Raw genomic sequence first — 10,370 nt, forward strand, 5'->3', positions numbered from 1 at the left:
TGTTTCCGCATTCCCGTTTTGCACCCAATCGCGCGATGAGCAGTGTCTTAGCCCATTTCCGCGTCGAACAGCCTGCAAACGACCTAACGCCTAGTTTATCACTGGTTAAGCTTAGGCGACTCTTTCGCAGTTGGTTAAGGTTAGAGTTTGGAATCAGGGCAGGCGTTCTATCGCCATGCTCTAAGACAAACTCTAACCTTAACCAACTTCGAAAGAGCGCCTAAGCTTAACCGTTGAAAAACTTGCCGTCACACGATTGGGCGCACATGTCACATGACCAGAAACGTGCGTGGCCAATCAGAGCGCAAAACAGGAACGCGGAAACACGAACCGTTTGGTAAAAGCAATCAGGCAGCCAGGTAGGAACTGTGACATTTAGCTAATAAAGCACTCTAGCTCTACCGTCTTTAACTAATGAACACAACACTACAAACTTAGAATCTTTTGATTATAAAGTTTGAGAACATTGTTCCTCTGAAAACTTCAAACTGAGTTTTGTGATTCATCATCTTAGGCACTCGGTTATGGTCCCATTCCATTTGGGTGACCAGGGACACGACTCTTGTATTGTACTGCTGTCTCACTGGAGTGGCTGTGACACCATCTAAATGGAACCATAATTAAAGGTGCTATAGATAACATTCAGCCACCAGATGTTGCACTAGAGCAGGGGTGCTCAAACTTTTTTATACCACGACCCCATTTTATTTAGGAACCTTTTTGGCGACCCCACACTTAACTCGTTGGGCGTCATACCCGAGATAAGTTGGGTTATCTCACCATGCCCTCTAGGTCTCCCTGGCTCATCTGCCTACGTTGGAATTGCAATGATGATCGAATCTCACCAGGTGGCAGTATCGCCTACCTTTTGAACTCTGATAGAAAGGGATCAGTAGAGACAATGCCTGAACTGGACTGTCAAGACTCGGCCTGAGGGGGAGGAGCTCTTGCAGAGCAATCGCTAGGAGATCTGCTTGCCTCAAAACCTATAGTTTCCCGTAAACATGTGTAATATAAATTTGTAATCGTGATCGCCGATGGGATAATTGGAATTATTCTTTTTGGAGTACCTTCTGGCTATGGTAAGGTATATTCTATGTCTATTTTACTGAACCTGAAACATGTTTCTGTAACAATCACAGTGTCTTATTTTACTGGACCTAAACCAAGCTTTTTCTAACGATTACATTTTCGGGGTAAGACTTTTTTCAAAGCTTAGCTTTATACTTTATACTTATAGCACATGCATGAGCCTGTCTCTTTTGAAAGGTAACATTCTGAAGTTACTAAAGCAAAAAAGGAAAATCACTTTTAGTGCTAATGAAATAGAGTAACAGAGGTTTGAACTTGAACTTGAACTTGTACTCACATTTCGCTTTAGTGGTTGCCAGATTCCTGTTTTTAAGTTCCAGCATAGAGGTATGAGCTGGAAAACACTGCGGTTCCATAGCCTGAAGTATTATGTAGTACAGGTCCAAATTTGATAAAAATCCATTAAAAGATTTGTGCTTGAGAAAGGTTTTAGTAAACTGTGTACCAAAATGGCTATCCCCCTCCATGCGTTCTTAAGCTTCAGTCACAACAAATTTTCGCTCTTCAACTTTCACTTACTTCTCCCATTCGCATCCACCTACATAGGGTATCGTTGGAAGCGGACACTTGTTGGCTACAACGCTGACAAAAATGTTTCGCCATCAGCGGTGATTGGTCAGTTCTAGAGCGTATACTGTCAGACGTGGTAATTTGACGCGCGGCCTCTAAAAAGACGCTCCCCTGACATAATCGTCATGTAACTCGAGAACCGAGTGAAGGAAATATAGGTTTTTCAAGGTGTATAGTGTTAAATATTGGTGGATGACAGCATCTACTTATAGCCAGGTCAGAGAGGTAGATGTGGTGGTGGAGGCGGTCAGAGAGAGTCAGTGTGGTAGCAGCAATCAGGGTGTGTGTGCAGGCCCAGGGTCGTTTAGCACATAACAACTGATAAGGACCGAGAGCAGACAGAATGGTCAGAGAGAGTTTTGACATCAATAGAACGGACGTTTAATGTGTGTTAAAGGTGAATAGCAGTTGCCATGACAGCGCGTCACATATCGACGAGAAGAGGGGGCGGGCCTGTCGTTGCTATGGCAAAGATAATATAATGTGAGTTTTCTTCCGGGTAAGGTTAGACTGAGATACGAACCACACAGAAGAGAAGCTTGATCAGAGACTGTACGATTGTGGCACGACCACAGAGAAGACTTTTGGAATAACAGCCAGGCCGCAATGACCACCGAGCAGGGTGAAAGGAGAGATCATTAGAATAATGAATTTAGTTTCTTCCCAAGACTTTTCAAGGACAATTACAGAATTGGTTTCCATCTGATTACGAGGTTTGTTTATGGAATAAACAACGTTTATCGAAGAAAGGTATCACGTCTGGCAGTGTCGTTTCTTCTGATTATGGATGTACTAATAGGGGTTGCAAGAAAACCACAACGCACAAGAGAGAGAGACGAAGGAGATGAGGAGATCAAGTCAAGTCAAGAGTTTTATTTGTCACGGCATACAAGTATACAATGAAATACGGGGGGTCTTGCCCGCAACGATTGTGCATAATACAATAATAATAATATAATAAGGATCCAATAGAACGACATTGTGCAATAATACAAGTAATCAAAGTAGGGCATATCGGTATATGTACATGAGTTTTTACAGAGCATGGTAGGACATGCTAGGTCCTGTGATAGTGCAATACACTGTTAGCTACGGATGAAGCACTGGGTCTTTATGTACACTGCTATACAATGGTATATTATACAATCTCAAGTTATACTATACTATTCTTAAAGTGACCTTTCCTTTTGTAAAGTGACCATAAGTGTGAGCGTGTGCAGCACGAGTGTGTGTGCTCATGTTAAAGTGGCTGCTAGTGTGTGAGCGTGTACAGTGTGTGTGTTGTGTGTGTGCTCATGTGTGCTTGTGTGTGGAGAGTTCAGTGTTCAAGGCTCTGATGGCCTGGGGGAAGAAGCTGAGCCAAAGTCTCTCTGTCCTAGTTGCTGGTGTTCGCAGGCGTTTGCCTGACCGCAGCAGCTTGAACAGGCTGTTGTTGGGGTGGTGAGAGTCTTTCATTATTCTGCAGGCTCTGGATTTGCACCTCTTGTTATATAGGACCTGCAGGGGTGGTAGTGCAATACCCGTGGTACGCTCAGCTGAGCGTACCACTCTCTGTAGGGCCTTCTTGTCCTGTGCCGTGCTGTTTCCATACCAGGCAGTGATGTTTCCAGTCAAGATGCTCTCTGTTGACAGAATTGGCTATGGGGCGACAATAATATATACATGAGGCATGGTTTCTATCTTTAGCCTTTGGCGTGGTTTATTCATTCACAATGATTCATAACACAGCAGCTCATGAGATCTCCTCTCCGTGAGAGGCAGATGTGAGAAGAAGACAGAAGAGGAAGTCGGCATAAGCTTTTATACTCTCTACCTAGTGGTAACAGTAAAAGCTCCGCCTATTGCGCCCTCCAGTGGACACAGATATATATATACAGTCAGTGGAAGCAGTTAGACAGTTAATTACAACCCTACATATAACCTCTAACTTTAACACTCCCACTTAGGGTTGTTTTAGCACACTGTAAGACTTCTTCAAAACAATTTACAAAGGAAATAACAGTTTAGAACATCAAAAAGAATATGGCAGTCAATATTTACACACCAAACATGACCTCTGCAAATCTTTTCAGTTTCAGTTTGGAAGCAGGCTTCGTCATAGCGTCTGCTACCATGTCGTCTGTTGGACAGTAAACCAGTGTCATCCTTTCTTCTCTGATGACAGATCTGATGAAATGGTACTTTATATCCACATGCTTACACCTCTGTCGGCACACAGGGTTTCTCGCAATGGCAATGGTTCCCTGGTTGTCCTCATAGACAACAGTCTTCTTATATACATAGGTATCCATTCCTTCGAGCAGTTGTTCTAGATAAACACTCCTGTATTGTCATGGCCAGAGCCATGTATTCGGCTTCACAAGTTGACAGTGCCACTGTGGGCTGCTTCTTTGTTTTCCATGAAACCAGTGAGCTGTTTGTGTTCAAACTAACACAATATCCTGTGGTACTCCTTCTATCTGTGATGTCAGCTGCCCAGTCTGCATCACTGTAGGCTTTAAGCCCTAAGCCCTCGCTGCTCTTTCTGAAACACAGCTGTTTATCTACTGTACCTTTTAGATAGCGAAAAACATGTTTTACCGTAATCCAGTGCTCCTCTGTGGGATCAGCAAAATGCTGTGACAACTTACTCACTACAAAACAAAGGTCAGGGCGAGTACATGTTGTCAAATAGATGAGGCTACCCACAGCTTCCCTGTACATTTTTACATCTGTCAGTTTCTGAGCATCTTCCTGGTAGTCCAGTTTTTGATCACATGGTGTTTCCCTTGTTCTACATTCCTGCATGTCAAAACGTTTCAGGATCTTTTCCACATATCTCTTCTGGGATACTGTTACACAATTGGCAGACTGTTCAAAGTCCATGCCTAGGAAATGCTTTAACCTGCCAAGGTCTTTCATTTTGAATCTGGTGGAGAGCATACCTTTCACCTGATCTAGGTTTCTAGTGTTGTCTGCTGCGATGATCAAATCATCCACCCAAATGACGATTATCACTTTTCCTGACTCTTTTGACTCCCTTGAGTAAACACAGGGGTCTACTGGATTCTGTAGGAAGTGATCCTCAATGAGACATGTGTGAAGCATCTCTTTCCAATTTCGCCCAGACTGTTTCAGGCCGTAAATGGATTTTTCTAGCTTGCACACTAGCTTCTCTCCTTTCTTTTAACCTTCAGGTTGTTCCATATATATCTCCCTATCTATGGGTGCGTGCAGATAGGCTGTCTTCACATCCATCTGATATAAAATCAGATTGTCCTCAGCTGCTTTCTGAACCACTACCCTTACACTGGTCAGATTGGCTGTGGGGGAGAATGTTTCACCATAGTCTATCCCCTCCCTCTGACTGAAACCCTTAGCTACAAACCTCGCTTTGTACTTTTTGTGGCCTTCGATCCCTTCCTTGATTGAGTACACCCATTTCCCTCCCTGTCTGTCTGCCCTCTGGCAACTTGGTGAGGGTAAAGGTGTGGTTGTCCTCTAAGGACCTCATCTCCTCATCCATCGCTCTCTCCCACTTCTTGACCGGAAACATCACTGCCTGGTATGGGAACAGCACGGCACAGGACAAGAAGGCCCTACAGAGAGTGGTGCGCTCAGCCGAGCGTACCACGGGTATTGCGCTACCTCCCCTGCAGGCTCTATACAACAAGAGGTGCAAATCCAGAGCCTGCAGGATAATGAAAGACCCCCACCACCCCAATAACAGCCTGTTCCAGCTGCTGAGGTCAAGCAGACGCCTGCGAACCCCAGCTACTAGGACGGAGAGGCTTAGGCTAAGCTTCTTCCCCCAGGCCATCAGAGCCTTGAACAATGAACATTGAGAGACACAGAAACTGAACTATCCACACACAAGCACACACAAGCACATACACGACACGCACGCTGAGCACGCTCACACACTAGCAGCCACTTTAACACTCATGCCGCACACACGCACACTTATGGCCAGAGGAAAGGCCACTTTAAATTAGTATAACATCAGGAACAGTGTATTGCACTACTAAAGCTACCTAGCATGTCCTATATGCTCTGTAAATACTATGTACAGATACCGAGATGGCACACCATGTACCTGTTTATTGCACTGTTGTTGTTATTGGATTCTTTAATATGTTGTACCACTGTATTTTTATTGGATTCTATTATATGTTGTACCACTGTATTGCACATTGTCGCGGGCAAGACCAGCCGCATTTCATTGTATACCTGTATGCCGTGACAATTAAAACTCTTGACTTGACTTGACTTACTCGACTCTGGGGACACTATGGCTTCCTTAAAGGACTGAGGCACGCCACACACTACTCTGTAGCAGTAATCAATACTGGCGAGTGTACTGTCATCTACGTCACTTCCTCACCGGGCATAATCTTTCAGATACTTTGGGGGTTTGTGTTCCCGTGAGGGATACCTCCCACTGCTTGGGGCACGTGACGTCACCCTCGGGTGCTCCTCCTCGTCATCGTCCTCTGGGGGTGGCTGGCTGTCTGCCTGCACGTCCGTGCTCAGTACACTACGCTGTGGTGTCTCTGTTCCTCCATACCTTACCCCGGAGTCCAGCCATGGCTCCTCTGTCTGTGTCTCGATTTCGCACGTTGTCTTGGTGACAAATTTCACTAGTCTGTGCTTTTGCACCTTCCCTTTACCGGGATAGTAGACTAGGAGTGCAGGGCTCCCTTTGTCGTGTCCTACAAAGAGTCCTTTTTCACATCTGGACTCAAGCTTGCCTCTGTCCTGCTGGTAAGCATACAGTAGCACACTGATCCGAATTTGTGCATTCTGGCTAGATTACACCTTATCCCTGTCATTGCTGTATATGGGGTGGTGCCCGTGTGTTTATTAAAACACCTGTTTCTGGTGTAAGCGGCTTCTTGTACCGCATAATGCCACAGGCTCTTCGGTATGTTACTATCGTCTAGCTTACACCTGGCCATTTCGAAAAGAGTGCGCCATTCCCTCTCTGCTACCCCGTTCTGATGCGGGGAGTAGGGACATGACGTCTCGTGTCTGATCTTGTTCCTTCTCAACAGTGATTGGAACTCTCTGTTTGTAAACTCGGTCCCGTTGTCTGACCTCAAACATTTTATGTCCCCATAAGGGGCTACATAGGCAAGGAACTTCTCCGTGGCCTGGAGTGCGTCACTCTTTGCTTTAAGGAAATAAACAAACACTACGCCTGTACCCACATCTGTAAAGGACTGTACATAGTTAAAGCCACCTATGGACTTGTTCCTTACTGGACCGGCTAGGTCGGTGTTAACTAGCTCCAGTGGTCTCTTTACCTTCTCCGTGGGGCCCTGTTCCTCGTTTGAGTAAACTTCCCCTTTATGCAAACTTCACATTCTTTGTCAGGTCTATGCTTTTCACCCTAAATGTGCATACCGTCTGTCACTGCTTGCAGCTTCAGTAAATCCTCGTGATTACAATGACCCATGATTTCATTCCATGTCTGGATGTCATGACTAACAGTCACATTACATTTATCATTGTTATTACTCTCCGTTTGTAGGTAATACATTCTCTTATACATGTCAATGTTAAACCGTGTACCGTCTTGTTCTACAAGAACATCTTTACCTTCACTGAAAAACACCTTGGCGCCGTTAGCAGTAGCAGACTTTACTGAGAATAGTTCTTGTGGGAACGAGGGTATATAGAGAGCATCCTTTAACGTCACTGTACACCGGCGCCCCTCACTGTCTATGAGGCATACCTGTGCGTCTCCTCTCCCTTGCGCCAACCCGTAGGTGCGCTTCCCGTCTGCCAGCTCCATGCTGTGTCCCTCCGGCTCGAAGGAGTTGTCAAAGTTCTTGAAACAGTTCCTGTCGTTGATGATGTGGGACGATGCACCTGTGTCCACGATCAGTCCCTTCCTCTGGAACTGCTGGTGCTGCGTCGGCCGGGTGACGTACGTAGTCTGCGCCCCGAAAACGAAGTCCTCTCGTCCTGCCGCTCTCCGGGCGTCATCTCGACTCGCCTCACGTCCACCGTCGCCGCCATCTTGTCTGTAGTCGTCACCTCGTCCACAGCCGCCATCTTGTCCATAGCCGCGATCTCGTCCATCGACGCCATCTTGTCCATAGCCGCAATCTCGTCCATCGCCGCCATCTTGCCCATAGGCGCCACCTCATCTATGGCCGCCATCTTGTCCATGTGCGTATCGAGCGCTCTGGTCTCGTTTCTTTCGGCACTCTTTGTCTGTGTGCCCCGAGGATCTGCAGAAGCTACACCAGACAGGCTTTGTGCAGTTATCCCTCCGGTGCCCATTCTCTCCGCATCGCCAACACGTCAGCTCCGTCGTGGGCCTGGCCTTCTCCCTCTGCGTCGCAGTTATCCCTTCAGCGCCATCTCCCCCGCCTCCGCGGCGGCTGAGTGGATATCTTCTGAGGCCTCAAAGTTCCGCAGCTTGGCTTTGAACTTTCCCAGCGTCATGTCCGCTGAACCGTGGGTAACCAGTAGCGTGAACGGCTTGTACAACTCCAGTAGTCCTCTCATCACCATCGCCATCATTAGCCCATCGCTTGGTGCCTCTCCTGCACTCTTAAGCGCCGTGATGATCTGCTCAGCTCGGATGATGTATTCTGTCACCGTCTCTGTGTGCCCCTTCTTCAAAGCCGTTAACGTTATGTAGAGGGACACTACTCTGGGTCTTCCTCGTCCGATGTAATGCTCCCTCAACACTCCCAGGCTTTCTCGGCCTTTGTCCTTCGTGTTGCGGAATATTAGCCCCAAGCTTGTATCGTCGAGCAGTGGCGCCAGCTCACAGTATGCGTCCGCATTAAGCTTGTTGTCTAGGGCTTGTGCCTCCGCCGACAGTGGTCCCGTGGGGGCCGTCAAGATCACTGCCTTGAGTCCCACGCCGTGCATGCAGCATAGCATGCACTCTTCCCATAGCTCATAGTCCTCCGCCTTTCCATTGAATGAGGGCCATTTGCTCCTTCCCTTGGTCGCCATCCTCCTTTTTGATGGTAGGCGTAGCTTTAGCTCTGTTGGCCTAGTGTCTAGCCGCGCGGTGCTCCCGGCGCTAACCTAGCCTGTACTTCAGCTAATCTTGCTACCCTTATTATTTCGCCCCTGCGAGATCTGGGCCCATAACCTGTTGACAGAATTGGCTACCCCTACCCTACATATAACCTCTAATTTTAACACTCTCTACAGCTCCGGAGTAGAAGGACTGGAGTATCTTCCCAGATACTCTGAACTTCCTTAACTGTCTCAGGTGGTAGAGGCGCTGCTTCGCCTTTTTTACTACAGAGTCTATATGTGTTGTCCATGTCAGAGTTGAGATTAGCTGATTGCCAGAATCTAACACGAAGCACGCAATTGGTTGAGTGAGGTGGCGTTCGAAAGGCGGCAAATTCAACTTTTGAACGGTTTATTACATGATACGGGCCATTGCGCGTTAAGAATCAATATTTTTGGGGGGGGGAAGCAATCCTTTTTATTCTGCACCTTTCTAAAAGCTCTGTGGATATATTCAACTCTGACTCCATTGCCTATACCCTAGGGCCTAGGCTCTGTTACTCATACTGTACTAACTTTGAACTCTGTTGCCTATACTCAATTTATACCTACCTACTGCTTTCACTGTCTACAACTGCCCTACACTGTAATCATAATAATCACAATAATCTTAACTACCTACCTCATACTATAGTCTACCCATATAACTCTGTATGATAACATGTACAATATTGCTGTATATACCGTATATATACATTAATATATTTATTTGTACAGCTTATATATATATCCATATCTGTCTGAATATACCTGCATATAATTATTCTATATACCTACTTATACACCTGCATATAACTGTATGATAGCATGTACAATAATACTGTATATATATTAGTGCTGTCAGGCGATAAAAAAATGTATTGTAATTAATTAATCGAATTAATCGCATTTTAATCACATAACCATTTTAGGCCTGATATTCTATATTCTATAATCATATTTCAAATTGCATGTGTCCGGATGGCAGAATTCAGTACTGTATCTACAAAACCTTCTGTTTAATCATCTTCCATTTATTCATTTGCTTAGATTTTTCAGGTCTGGTCAATTTTAGCATGGTGTTATTCACAGTCAAAGATAAAAAATGTTTTATTGATATTCTCATTTGGTTCATTACAATTTACTCAAGCCTAGTAACAGACACAGTATTTCTGACACTGGGAATACATTCCCTGAGATCCATAGATGTCCCTAGAATCAGATGCCAAGAACATGCAAATGGACCATATTAAAAAAAAGTCTGTAAATGTGTATTCTACATTCTTATGGAATGAATGAGATTAAAATAAAAAAAAAAATGTTTAATTAAAAGAATATACATTTTGAGTTAATTTTCATAACGTGATAATTTGCTGTGTAATTAATTAATCGAATTAACGCGATAAACTGACAGCCCTAATATATATATATATATATATATATATATATATATATATATATATATATATATATATATATATATATATATATATATATATATATATATATCCTTACTGTATATATAATTATCAACATCTGTCTGTACTATTTGTTGAATATTTTGAATGAGCCAAGACAGAGAACTGTAGACATTTAGATTTGTATAAAAAGAACATAGTTTAATTTCTGTGGCCACAGAGTCTCAGTTGGATACAGAAAGCGGAAGACAATCTGCGAAGTGAGTCCAAAGGTTACATATATAG

The sequence above is a fragment of the Notolepis coatsorum genome (genome assembly GCF_963971535.1).
Source record: "Notolepis coatsorum genome assembly, chromosome: 15".
Taxonomy (NCBI): domain Eukaryota; kingdom Metazoa; phylum Chordata; class Actinopteri; order Aulopiformes; family Paralepididae; genus Notolepis; species Notolepis coatsorum.